This window comes from Ovis canadensis, chromosome 23, assembly GCF_042477335.2.
Source record: "Ovis canadensis isolate MfBH-ARS-UI-01 breed Bighorn chromosome 23, ARS-UI_OviCan_v2, whole genome shotgun sequence".
In the NCBI taxonomy this organism is placed as follows: Eukaryota; Metazoa; Chordata; class Mammalia; order Artiodactyla; family Bovidae; genus Ovis; species Ovis canadensis.
The window spans coordinates 19,609,527-19,623,780 of NC_091267.1; positions in this window are offsets into that span (position 1 = coordinate 19,609,527).

Consider the following 14,254-nt stretch of genomic DNA (forward strand, 5'->3'; position numbering starts at 1 on the left):
CTCCGTCCATGGGATTTTCCAGGCAAGAGTACTGGAGTGGGTTTGGCGATAAAATCCTGCAAAAGGCAGAGTCCAATCTGGGCTCCAGTGTATATGTCTTTTTTTTTTTTTGCAAAATTTCACAGGAGTTGGGCCTGAAAGTGAATGTGATAGTTGTTCAGTCATGTCCGACTCTTTGCAACTCCATGGACTATACAGTCCATGGAATTCTCCAGGCCAGAATACTGGAGTGGGTAGCGTTTCCCTTTTCCAGGGTATCTTCCCAACCCAGGGATCAAACCCAGGTTTCTGGCATTCCATGTGGATTATTTACCAGCAGAGCCACAAGGGAAGCCCCTGGCCTATTAAAGTTAAAGGCAAAAAGTTTTATTGCCAAAATTAAATAAAGAATAAAGAAATTGCAAAAGAGAAGTTTGTGAATTATGAGCATCACTTATAAAGCAAAGTAGAGCTGACTAAAAGTAAACCACGAGCCTCTCTTTAAGTAATATTTATGGAAGAAATTATTATGTAGATTGATATAAATACAGAGATGAAACACAATGACCAACAAATCATAATTATCAGAGATGTTGTAAAATGAAACAAGTTTAATAAAACTAATAGTAATTATTTGTTGTTAACAGCAATATAATTATATTATCTGAACATAGTTATTATATACTATATTATATATTAACATAATATGCAATGTATAGTTAATATATATTATGCAATACATGTTGCTGCTGCTGCTGCTGCTAAGTCACTTCAGTCGTGTCCAACTCTGTGCAACCCCATAGACAGCAGCCCACCAGGCTCCCCCATCCCTGGGATTCTCCAGGCAAGAACACTGGAGTGGGTTGCCATTTCCTTCTCCAATGCATAAAAGTGAAAAGTGAAAGTGAAGTCACTCAAGTCGTTTCTGACTCTTAGCAATCCCATGGACTGCAGCCCACCAGGCTCCTCTGTCCATGGGATTTTCCAGGCAAGAGTACTGGAGTGGGGTGCCATTGCCTTCTCCGGCAATACATCTTAATATAAACATAAACATATATATGTATATACATAATTTTATAATTGCTATATGGTAATATTATATATTAATATATAATATATATAACATATATAAATTTCACCATGTAACTGTTATGTTCACATATTCACTCATGATAAAAACCTATATAGCGGGTTTTATTATAATTTCTATTTAAACATGACAAATGGAGATAAGCAGAGGTAAATCCTATGGTCCAACTTTACACAGCCAACATAGAGACTGGAGAGTGTCTTTTCCTAGGTATCACTGATCCTAAAGCCTGAACTGTATACCTTACTATATACTGATACAGGGGGAGGTTGAACAAACTGTTCAAAGTTATATGGCAAACAAACTGATGGAAGTTGAACTCAGAGCAAGATTGTTTTAAAAAGTGATTTTCAAAGAGAAAGTGTTGAGCAGGAAAGGAGAATATTTTGTTAAAAGTTTCCATTCACAGAGATAGATACCTTCCTGATCCAAATATCATTTCATCAACACAGGTACAACTAAAACTCTTGGAAATATCATGAGAAAATATATAAATGCAATAGTAATGGGTGATTTAGCATAAGATGCCCTGATATAAATGTTCAAATGTATATGCCCACACATACATATAAACATACATACAGGTGCTTATCAACTGTGTATTCTTCAACAACAACAACAAAAATAACAGATTCAGTTCCAGGCAAGATGGCACAATCCTTTGCTGCAAACTCACCCTGCTAAGCACCACAATTAATATAATTCCTGGAAGTATGTCAGAGGCGATCAAAGGAGGGTTCTACAAGGCAGTAAAGAGAACAGAAATCAGTTTGGGACCCAGGACATAAGGAACAACACAGGGGCAGGGCATACTACTTTCCCACCCACCAACAGAAGCAAACCCAGACAGGAAAGCTGAGTCCATCCTAGCCATTGAAGGCAGCCAACTGAGAACATTCTTCCTCTGAATTAAGTAAGTTCTTAGGTCAACATCATGATGGCTGCATAGACAAGGACCCCTGTTCAGTCCATGGAATTCTGGAGAGGGTAGCCTTTCCCTTCTCCAGGGCATCTTCCCAACTCAGGGATCAAACTCAGGTCTCCCATGTTGCAGACAGATTCTTTACCAGCTGAGCCACCAGGGAAGCCCAAAAATGCTGAAGTGGGTAGCCTATCCCTTCTCCAGCAGATCTTCCTGACCCAGGAATCCAATTGGGGTCTCCAGCATTGCAGGTGGATTCTTTACCAACAGAGCCATCAGGGAAGTCCTCACAGACAAGGACAAGCCCTCACAGACAGAAAATCCACTGGTAGGAGAAATACCTATTTATCCACAGGACCTGAGAGCCCTGGCTTCCACCCAGAGAACCTGAAGCAGGCAGATTCTCCCACACCTGGCAGCCTGAGCAGTTTCCCATGTTCTTCCCTGCCCGTGTGCAGCAGGACATAAAGTGCAGACTTAATGCCAAAGCCATGAATTATCTACTGTAATCTGTAAAGGTTCCTCAAGATAAATCTTAATAGTATAAGCTAACAGACAGATTATCCATACTCCCATGTTCTGCACATTCGCATTCAAAATTTATCTAATCCCATGTATCTTACAGAAAACTATAATACTTCCAAATGATTACATTAATAATCACGAATTATAGCAATGTGAACTCTAATAGCAGGAAGTAGGTAGACAGATGGATAGATGATATAGAGAGATAGGTGATTCTTTAAACTGGAATAAGGAAACATTCTGTGTTTGAAAACAATATATTCTGTTTTGGGCATTATGTAAATGTAACATTAGATAAATGAACAGCTAAAGAAGGACTCTGTGTACTGAAAATGATTAAAGGTGATGTGAGAAGACACAAATTGCATTTACAATAAGGGAAAGAGAAGTAAAGGAAAAATATTAATATCTAATGAAAATTTATTTCAAGTTCATCCTAAATAATGCAGTCCAACTGTATAGTTACTATACTAAAATAAAAAGTCACCTACCAATCTGGTTTATTTTAGTTCTCTAAAGAGGATCTTTATTATCAGTCTTTATTAATTGTGCAATTATATGACTTAATTTATAATTAGATTTCTGTGTCTCCAAAACCAGACAGATATCATTTTTATGGTGATGAGATAGCCTGTATATTTTCTTGGTTTTTAGGTGTCTTTTAGTTATGAATGTATTTATAATTATTCTTCTGGCTAATATTCAAAGTGTTTATTTATATCACTTATCTAATATCTACTATATCTGCAACTATTTTCACTTTGGTTCACTGATTTTTTATAATTATATCAGTATATTTGTCCTCTCCTTCTGGCTTCTCTGGTTTTCATTGAGCATTTTATATGAGCCAATGACCTTGCCATCCTTAGCATGTCAATGTACTTCCTTAAAAACACAGTTTGACCATTGCACTTTAATGACTAAAGAAGTGATAGATGCATATAGTAAAAAATATTCTATATTCATAAAAATTATTTACCACAGGTTAGCTCTTTCCTTTTGGTGTCACAGGACATAGTATTTAATGCAGAGAAAAATAATACCATACATCTCCTATGGAGGAAATGACAAATCCCATAAGCTTTCTGAATACTGACTAGGAAAATATTCTGGTCATATAATTGTGAGCTTTATTATTTTGAGAAATCCTTACTAGTATTTAAATATATTTATAAATGCAAATATTTGTAAATCTATTTTGATTAATAGGAAAAGTGAAGTTCAACTGTATCCTGCCAGGTTTCTTTGTCCAAGGGATTCTCCAGGCAAGAATACTGGAATGGGTTGCCATTGCCTTCTCCAGAGGACCTTTCCAGCCCACAGATTGAACTTGCATCTTCTCCATTGGCAGACAGATTCATTACCACTGAGCCGTCAGGGAAGCGCATGCATAAATATTGGATTATCCAAAAAGTTCATTTGGGGTTTTTCTTAAGATGTTATGGAAAAACCCAAACGAACATTTTGGCCAACCCAATACATAGTCTGTCTGGGAGTGAAATACTGTATTTGTGTCTCTTAGTCCAAATTTCCTAAGTCTTCCAGTCATTTAATTCTGTTCTATTTTCAAATGTAGTTTCTGTTCATACCTGCCTACCTATATTTCAAAAGAATTATCACCATGTCTCATTTTAAGAATAAACGGGAATTTGGAAGCCCAAATAAAAAGAGAATAAGTGGTAAGATATCTAAATGACTCCTACCTTAGAATATATATAGGTCCATTAAAGAAACCTTTGAAATGGTTTATTAATTTCAGCTAATTTATGTTTTATTGACTTACATGGTTCTATATAGGCCAATGAGTCCACAGAAGATTACCGTTTGAAAAATCTAAACAATCTCAAAGTTGAAAGGGGTAAAATTTGATTGAGACACAGTGGAGATAATGTTCACTGTAGGGTAAAGGAAAATCTCAAATATAATTTAAGGGAAGGACAGTAGAAATGAACAAACTCCCCATTTTCAGTCCAGCTGCTAAAGTAGCAATGATAAAGCATCTGTCCTTAAAAAATCTCTTCATTAGTGAAAACTGCATCTTTTTCCGAAGGAGGGAAATACCACCTCATGCCATTGTTGAGGGGATTAACTCAGGACATGTATGTACAGTAAAATGGGGGCTGACAAGAGAGTAAGCCCACACACACATATATATGCTGTACTCAGTTGTGTCCAACTCTCTGTGGCCCCATGGACTGTAGCCCACCAGGCTCCTCTGTCCATGGCATTCTCTAGGCAAAAATACTGCAGTGGGCTGCCATGCCCTCCTCCAGGGGGTCTTCCCAATCCATGGATCAAACCCACAGGAAGCTTCCTTACCACTAGGAAGCCTATATATATACACAGAAACACACACATATATGTGTGTGTATGTGTGTATGTGTATATAATCCTACATGGTTTATTACACTCTGCCAGTCTCCAGTCTTCAGTAAAATACATAAACAAAAGACAGTATCAGAAAAGGGAGAAATTTTAATTACTGTGAGTCTGAGCACAAAAAATCATTCGCTGATTTTTTGTCCCCCAAATAGAGGTGGATAAAAACAGACTAACAGCAGCATCAGATAACTAACTATCAGCAGTGATAATCATATTAGCTTTTAGATGATAAAAGTTATAATTTTTGTATACACACATCTCTATGTGAATGTGGACATTTTAGAGATGACTTGATGTCTTTTTAATGTTATAAATACATTGGATTTCAATTTAAAAACACAATATTTTTGAAAAAATGTCCATGACTCAATTTTATTTGTATATTCATATGCTAACCATACATTTGTTGCTTTGAGTTTTATTGTTGTTGTTGTTGTTTCAGACTATTTCCTTTCTTAGGACACAAATTGGATATTTAGGCCTTTAACACGAATTTCAAAATTAAAAAAGGCTTTAAATAATCTAGTTTCTGCTTCCCACACCACCTCCCCCAGTCAATTTTCATGTCATCTTTCTTACAAAAAAACTTTTTTGTTTCCTGTAAGAAGTATCAAACTGTGAATCATGCTTTTTAATCTTGGATTTTCAAAAAGTACTTAACTTCCTGTCGTTTCAATCCCAACCATGACTTTTCAGTGAAAATACTCTGGCTATAATGTCCAGGACACAAAACAAAATCTCAAAATTAAAAAAAAAAAAAAAGTATCAAAAATATCTTAAAAAGTAAATTATTTTCAGAGCATAAACTACCCATTAATTGTATAGTATTATATAGTAAAATATTTAAAACTTGAAGAAATAATCATATCACAGATAGAGGGGACACATAGTCTGAATTTTTTCATAGAAGGATATATAGGTAGAAATAATGGATAACAAGGCAATGACACTAAGCCACTTTTAAGAAATATTCTACAAAGATGTAAGAATTGAATCGCCAGTCTATGTCTGACGCAGGATACAGCATGCTTGGGGCTGGTGCATGGGGATGACCCACAGGGATGTTATGGGGAGGGAGGTGGGAGGGGGGTTCATGTTTGGGAACGCATGTAAGAATTAAAGATTTTAAAATTAAAAAAAATTTATAATTTTTTTAGAATATGACACAAAAATTGTTTGGTGGCAAATCACATATACATTATCATTTAAGCTTAGGAGATGGCTTCCCTTGAGTGTAAGTGTTTATTAATGGTTACCGGGGAAACTTGTTTAAATTCTCATGATCTATATAGTTCCAAAATGATCTATATAGTTGCAAACAATAAATCCTGTAGTTGAAAATTCTATTAGTACCATATTCATATCTTGACTTACACAGGGCTTTTATTTCTCTTAAGTTAATTTCAAGATTCCTCATTGCTCCCTAGTATGGAAGACTCAATTTAAAAACTGGTTTTTTAACCGGGTCATACACACTCTGATTACTTCTTGATTTAGCAACCTAGTGTTTTAAGGTATCTCTCTATATGTGTACTAATCTAATGCCATACCGCAAAATCTGGGATTTTCATTTCTCACATTTTTTTTCTTACCAACGGTCCATGCCTGCTACATTGTTAAACAATTCAATCATTTTCTATAAAGTTTTAAACAGACAAGAATAAATAACCCACACTTGGAAAGAGAGTAAAAGCATCTCATGGCAAGTATTGAATACTTTTGACAAGAAGAAAAGGTTGGGTCTCTTGATCCCCAATTGATACATTCCACAAAATCTGGAATTGTTTCTCAATGTTAAAATAGGAAAAAGGATCTTTTGCAAATTCAACTGGGCATCCGTTTGTATGCTGAACATATTTCCAAGTGTGTTTCTACCTCTGATACTGTTGATGACAGTATGCTGGTAGATTAAATTTTAAAAAAAAAAATACAGAACAAAGCATTCAATCTTTTGAAATATTTGTGTACATGTTTTTGATTTATGCTCCTTTCAGCGTGCTTTTCTCCTGCGACTAAATATATCAATAATGGAGTATACTCTTGAGACAAAGCTCACAATACAGGTACAGAGATTACCTAGCATTAAAGAAATGCTACAGAGAAGAAAATAAATGGTTTTTCTATTGTGTGGGAAAACAGGTTCCTGAATGCATGGACAAAAATCAATCCAATTCCACAATCCTATTTAATTCATTTAAAAAAAAAAGTATGCTACACATGTAGAGAGGAAACAGACCTCCTTCTAAGATGTGGTCTTAACTCAATGATAAATGTAATGTCCTGGTCTCTGTGGGTTGCAATAACTTTGGTTAATTTGTTGGCATTATTTTATTCAATAGTACTTAACATTTGCTGCCCTGAACGTGATCATGATAAATCAATATTATTGATGATTTCTATCTTTAACAGTGTCCAGTAATGTTTGCTGAGAGGACCTTGTCAACAACATAGCTTTCATTTTATTAAAGGTTCTTTTTTAGGGAAAGTCTTAGGTCTAGTGCAGTAACAGCTAGTTGTTAGTCCCACTACTAAAACCTAAGCAAATATTTTCAGTAAATCCTCTCCCTTCTCAGAATGAGCATGTGAATACTATTCAACACCTTCAAATTTGGAAGTATTAATATAGTCACATAAATAAAAATTTTGCTGCACACTAAGAGAATGAGCACAGTGGATAAATCTGTCTCTGACTTTCTGTAACATGTTGGAAACAACTGAAGAGCATCATAACCTGTCACTTGACAATTTTCATTCAAAATACCCAAACTGAAAGGAGATGTTCACAATAAACTGAGACTCTGTTCCTGTACAGTTAATGATATTTAAAATTTGAGGACAGAAATCAACATGGTTGTCTATAAGAGATCAGTCTTAAGTGGACTGATAAGTGGACTCAGTCTTGATGTCTATACGTGTTGTATGTTTCATGACCGAAAGGATAAGCAACTGAAAGAGGAGAAATAACTTTATACTGCTTTTGTATTATATGAACCAACATCTGTAAGAAACAAAGAAGCACAGCAAATGTCTTTACTTAGGAAATGACTTTTGAGAACATGGAAAAATTTAACACTTGAACTTTTGGACAATTTATCACTCCCTTCCATTTATGCTTCTCTACTTATTCAAATAAAAATAATTGGAAGGCTGTGCTTTAAAAAAGACTTTACAAATAGTATAGTCTTCCAACTAGATGCCAAAGAATGAAGAATTCCTTTCTTCTGATCAAACCAATAAAAATAAGGATGCAATACATACCATACTTACTGAGGAAACTGTTAAAGCATAAAGGATGAAAGGAAGCCAAAGTGGACTGATTGTCATTTATGTATTATAAATATATATTATATGCATATGTATACATACATAACAATAACTGTAGTTTGATTATCTATTTCTTCACAAAAAAATATGAAAAAAAATGTGCCTGTATGCTAAATGTAGAATTTGCTTCAAAATTTGAAATAATCTAGGCTATAAAATTCTATAAAAGCATAAAATAAATACTGTTATAATAAAATTAATGTAAGTTACACAAGGTCTTTACACGAAAAACTGCTAAACATTGCTGAGAGATTTTTAAGATTACTTAAAAATAGAAATGTACTATAAAGATTTTGAAAAGCTCAAAATTTTGTAAATGTCAATTAATTCCAATTTAATCTATAAAATTAACACAATTCCAATCAAAACACTGGGATATTTTTTGACAAAATGACAAGTCAATTATATATGTTATGTAGCAAAGCAAAAATTCTATAGTAGTCAACTGTCTTGGAGAAAAGCTAAGCAGAATTACATAACTTGATTTTTTTATTGTTGTTAAAAACGCATAATGTTAAATTTACCATCTAAAATTAAGTATCTCCACATTGTTGGGCAACAAACCTCAAACCATCATTATGCAAAGGAAAACTGTATCCACTGACAAATAATTCTCCCTTTTTACCCGTTTCCTGCCCCTTGCACACCATTCTACTTTTGTTCCCAAGTTTGACTATTTTTGATATCACATAAAGTAGAAACACTATTGTTTAAAAATGTTCACCTTATTTAGTCATGGAGTTTCTGAACTCAGAAAGCAACTGAGTGCTTTGATAATATTTTCCTTTTTAACAAATGTTCAAAATTCTTATATTTTAACATAATAATGAAACCTAAATTAGATATAATTATGTACTTTATATATAAATATAAATTATATAGATATAAAATGATGAAATTGTATAAATTATCAACCAGGAAATAGATCTCAAGAAATAGTTTCTTTTCTGAATGTCTAATTTTAATGTCTGTCAAAAGATCAAGTAGTTTTAACTGTTTTTAATAAGAGAGAAGGCAGTTCTTTTTTCTTTTTATAATTTTTCCCTTTAGGCCATATCTTTGATCTTAAAAAGTTTTAATTTTGGCTTACTTTTCCCTGTATTAAGCCAAATGATGTTAGTTTTTGCTTCCCATGTGGTGCAGTGGTAAAGAATTTGCTGCAAATGTAGAAGCCACTGGGAACATGGATTCAATCCCTGGGTTGAGAGGATCCACTGGAGGAAATGGCAACCCACTCCAGTATTCTTGCCTGGAGAATTCCATGGACAGAGGAGTCTGGCAGGGTACAGTCCAAAGGGTCACAAAGAGTCAGACACATTAGCTTTTATATTCACAGAGAAGCTAAACATTGTATCTCCAGAGTTTTACCAAAATAGAGTGATTCCAATTTTTGACCCAGAGAATAATCTGATGTCTGGCCTTTCTCTACCCAACAGTGACCATACTGAGAACATCCATCTTCCCTTGGAAATGTAAAGATGTCTTAGATAGCAGAGCAACAAACAGCAGTGGTCAACACATCATTTTTGATCTCTGTCTTCTTGTAGACTTGCAATGAAGCACATTATATTTAGATTAGATAAGAAAATATTTCCTCTAAAGAAGAGATGGGTAATAATTGTGCCCAATGCATAATGTTGTAATAATCAAATGAATTAATGCCTAGAAAGCACATAATCCACTGTCTGAACATATAGTAAAAATTCAATAAATATAGCTGAAAAATGTGGTATAATTTGTCTTCTTGCTATTAGTGGAAAATGACAAGGACAATGTAATCTAGAAGAAATGACACAACTCTAAAAATTGCAAGAGAGTCTGAGGACAATCTAGAACTAAATAAACAATCCCGAAATGAAGTATGCTGAGAAAGATCTTTTAGCCAATATTTCATGATTTTTTTTCTTTTCATAAATAAAGGCCATTGGTTGAATGAACAATGAACCCCTCAAGAACTTTAAGACAGTCATAAGTTTGAAGGGATAGTTTTGATATCTACTACTGTCATTACATGAAAATTGTTCAAGAGGGAGGGGATATTTGCATATGTATAGCCGATTCATGTCATACAGAAGAAACTACTACATCGCAAATCATCTACATTTCAATTAAAAAATGAAAAGAAAATAGTTCAAAGAAGAGAAGAAATCAGTTCCTGTTTCCTGGGTAAATACAGTAAGCTCAACAGAACTCAACAGCAGCTCTAGGAGAGGGACGTGAAAAGACCCTCTTTAGTCAGGCCAACTGGCACTTCTGTTAGATCTATGGACTGTCTCCTGGGACCCTCTGGTGAAAGTGAAGGTCACTCAGTCATATCCGACTCCTTGCAACCCCATGGACTATATAGTCCATTGAATTCTCCAGGCCAGAATACTGGAGTGGGTAGCCTTTCCCTTCTCCAGGGGATCTTCCCAACCCAGGGATTGAACCCAGATCTCCCACATTGCAGGCGAATTCTTTACCAGCTGAACCACAAGGGAAGCCCAAGAATAATGGAGTGGATAGCATATCCCTTCTCCAGTGGATCTTCCCCACCCAGGAATCAAACCAGGGTCTCCTGCATTGCTGGTGGATTCTTTACCAACTGAGCTATCAGGGAAGCCATTTTGGGTTTAAGATGCTTTAAATACATTGTTACACATAAACACACACATAAATATGCACACAGTAATATATTGACATATTAACCACTTGTAATGTAAATATATTAACATGATTATATAATTGTGTTATCATATAATTAAATTTCTAGCTAATTATACTATGTGTGCATGCTTAGTTGCTCAGTCATTTCCAACTCTTTGTGACCCTTTAAACTGTAGCCTGCCAGGCTCCTCTGTTCCTGGGATTTTTCAAGCAAGAATGCTGGAGTGAATTGCCATTATCCTCCTCCAGGGGATCTTCCCAACATATTATGTGTCAGTGCTACCTAAATGTATGCAATTATAGATGTACATTCAAATTCCTTAAAGAGGAAAATTTGAGGCTTTAATTCTATATTTAAATGATTCATTTGAACATATGAAATATCTATAAAAATAAACTGTAAATGTAAGCAGTCTGTTGGGATAATGAATTCCCTCCATTAGAAAATAAGGAAAGTGACATCTGATCTTTATTTTTCTTTAATTTTTCCTTTAAAGGATGTAGCAAATATTACACGTTGTTAGGTCTTCTGGTGATGGGATGAAAAATAGTTTATTGCCAGCTTCTTGGGCATTATTATCTCCCAAACTTCTTAATATGGGAAGAGAATAGCACATGGAGAACAGAAATATTGACTAATGGGATTAGCCATTAGATTATATTAGCCAATATAATCTTCAGATAGACTAATTACTTGACATGCTTAAGTAAGATTTACATACTAAACATCCCCCATGATTTTCTTTTGTGACTTCACTTCAACATGGTTATCTGCTGTTTTTATCATTCAGTTCAGTTCAGTTCAGTTCAGTTCCTCAGTCGTGTCTGACTCTTTGCGACCCCATGAATCACAGCACACCAGGCCTCCCTGTCCATCACCAACTCCCGCAGTTCACTCAGACTCACGTCCGAGTCAGTGATGCCATCCAGCCATCTCATCTTTGGTCGTCTCCTTCTCCTCCTGCCCCCAATCCCTCCCAGCATCAGAGTCTTTTCCAATGAGTCAACTCTTCACATGAGGTGAGGTTAAAACACATTAAAAGAGTAGAGTTTCTCACTTAGTTGACTTGCATTGATTGTTCCTTTACTCAGAAATGATGGATAGGAAAATAAAAAGCAGAGTGAGTTTGAACATTTCGATACAGGTAAGAGAAGGAAAGCTTTGGCAAATTAGGGATATCTTATATACTTTATAACAAATAACAAGACAAGAGGAATGAATAACAGAAAATACATGTAGCAGTGAAGGATCAGGGAGAGAGAAAAAGACTGAAGGGTTAGAGAAGACAAGATAATCCTAATAGGAAGTAAACATGGCTTATCATTTAAGTAGAGAATTTGCAACAGTGTGAAGTATAAATACTTGTTTCTCTACCGTATTTCTCAACAGCATAACTATTACAACAGTTATGAACAAAGATAAAGTTTCACATCTTACATAGCCTGCATGTAATCTTGAAAGTATATATTCTCAGAGGTCTCTATCGTCAGCCACAATTTAATCTGAGAAGTATTCAGTCATTGGTAATGCTATTACCACATTCACAGTCATCTGTGTTGTGCCCAGTGTCCGAGTCCCCAAAACTGAGAGAATAAGACATCCACAGCAATGCAAAAGCATACAGGGGTTTATTGCTAACTCGAGTTAGGGCCCAGGTCTCATCCATTCCATTCCATTCCATTCCATTCCAGCACAATGGAATCTTGACGAGGGCCCCAACCTCTAAATTACAGCTGCTTATATACAGGCGGTCTTTTGTCTCAGCAATAGTGTAGTTGGCGTGTGGTGATTGACTCAACCTTGGGTCATTGTGGTGATTGATTTAACCTTGGCATCATCAGGGGGGATCTTGGTGTCATCGGGGACCTTGGTGTCATCGGGGACCTTGGTGGGGCTTCCCAGAATTATGACTCATGCTTACAAGAACCTGAGGCTTAGGCCTAGTGTGGCCTGTTGAGCCTGTCATGGCTCAGGTCAGGTCCCAACATTCCCCCCTGTCTTTTGATCATATAGAGGAATCTTCCTCTATCTGAGGGTCCAGCATGATTCATCTGGGTCCTGTCGATGGGTGAGCTTTATCTTTAAAGGGTTGGAGGGATGTGGTGTCACCTTCCATTTTCTCTGGGCCTTTTTTGTTCCTCCAGAGTGGCACAGCGCACGTGGTTACAGTGCACCCAAGGTCCAATGCCGTCAACCTTCAGGGCAGTAGGGGTAGTAAGAGCAACATAAGGGCCCTTCTATCTAGGCTTTAATGTCTTGATTTGATGCTGTTTAAGGGGATATTATGAGCTCGGAAGCGAGTGAAGGGAAGGAGAGTCACCTAGTCCCCACCAGTCTCTATTGCCAGTTTTGCCAAAGTTTTTTAGAGTCTGATTCATTCTTTCTACTTGTCCTGAGCTCTGGGGATTGTATTTGCAATGTAGTTTCTATTTGGTCCCCAGAGCTAAGGCCAGTCCCTGAACAATTTGACTCACAAAAGCAGGTCCCTTATCAGAGCCAATGGTTACCGGCACTCCAAACCTAGGCACTATCTCTTCTAAGAGTTTTTTAGCTACCAATGTTGCTGTTTCCCTCTTAGTGGGATATGCTTCCACCCACCCAGAGAAAGTATTGACCAGAACTAACAGATAATGGTACCAATACTTGCCTGGCCTTACCTCTGTAAAATCTATCTCCCAGTGTTGTCCCGGCCTTTCTACCTGGTACCTTATACCCGTGTGCTGTCCTTTTCCTGGTCTCATCATCTGACATGCCTTACAGGCACAGACTATGTCTTGTATAGTTGTCTTTTGTTGGGGAAACTGCAGATGCGCTGTCTGTAAGAGTGCTAGAGTCTTTTTCTCTCCCAGATGGGTGATCTGATGTAGGTGCGTGCAAAGGTGTCGACCCAAGTTAGCCGGAAGCAACAAGTTGTCATTTTGGTCTCGATACCATCTGTCTTTGCCCTCTGGACAGTTGGCATTTTCTTGAATCCAGCTTAGATCGGAAGACGAATACTTGGAGGTCGGGGGCAGGGTTCGCATTTTCAGGGGTGGCAATTCCACAGTCAATATGGGGGTTTTATAGTCTCCGAGGGCTGCTTGAGAATCCCTTCAATGGCATGGGGAGTGTAGATGAGGAGCTGTTGTCCATATGTTAACTTGTTGGCATCATGGACCAGGAGAGCAGTGGCTGCGATGATTCGGAGGCAGGGAGGCCACCCCGCGGCTATTGGGTCCAGTCTTTTAGAGAGGTAGGCTACAGGTCGCTTACAAGGCCCCCATTACTGCATCGAGACTCCCTTTTTTACTCCCTGTTTTTCATCCACAAACAGTTGGAAGGGCTTAGACGGGTTAGGGACAGCAAGGGCTGGGGCTCTCAGCAAAGCCTGCTGAAGTTCTTGAAA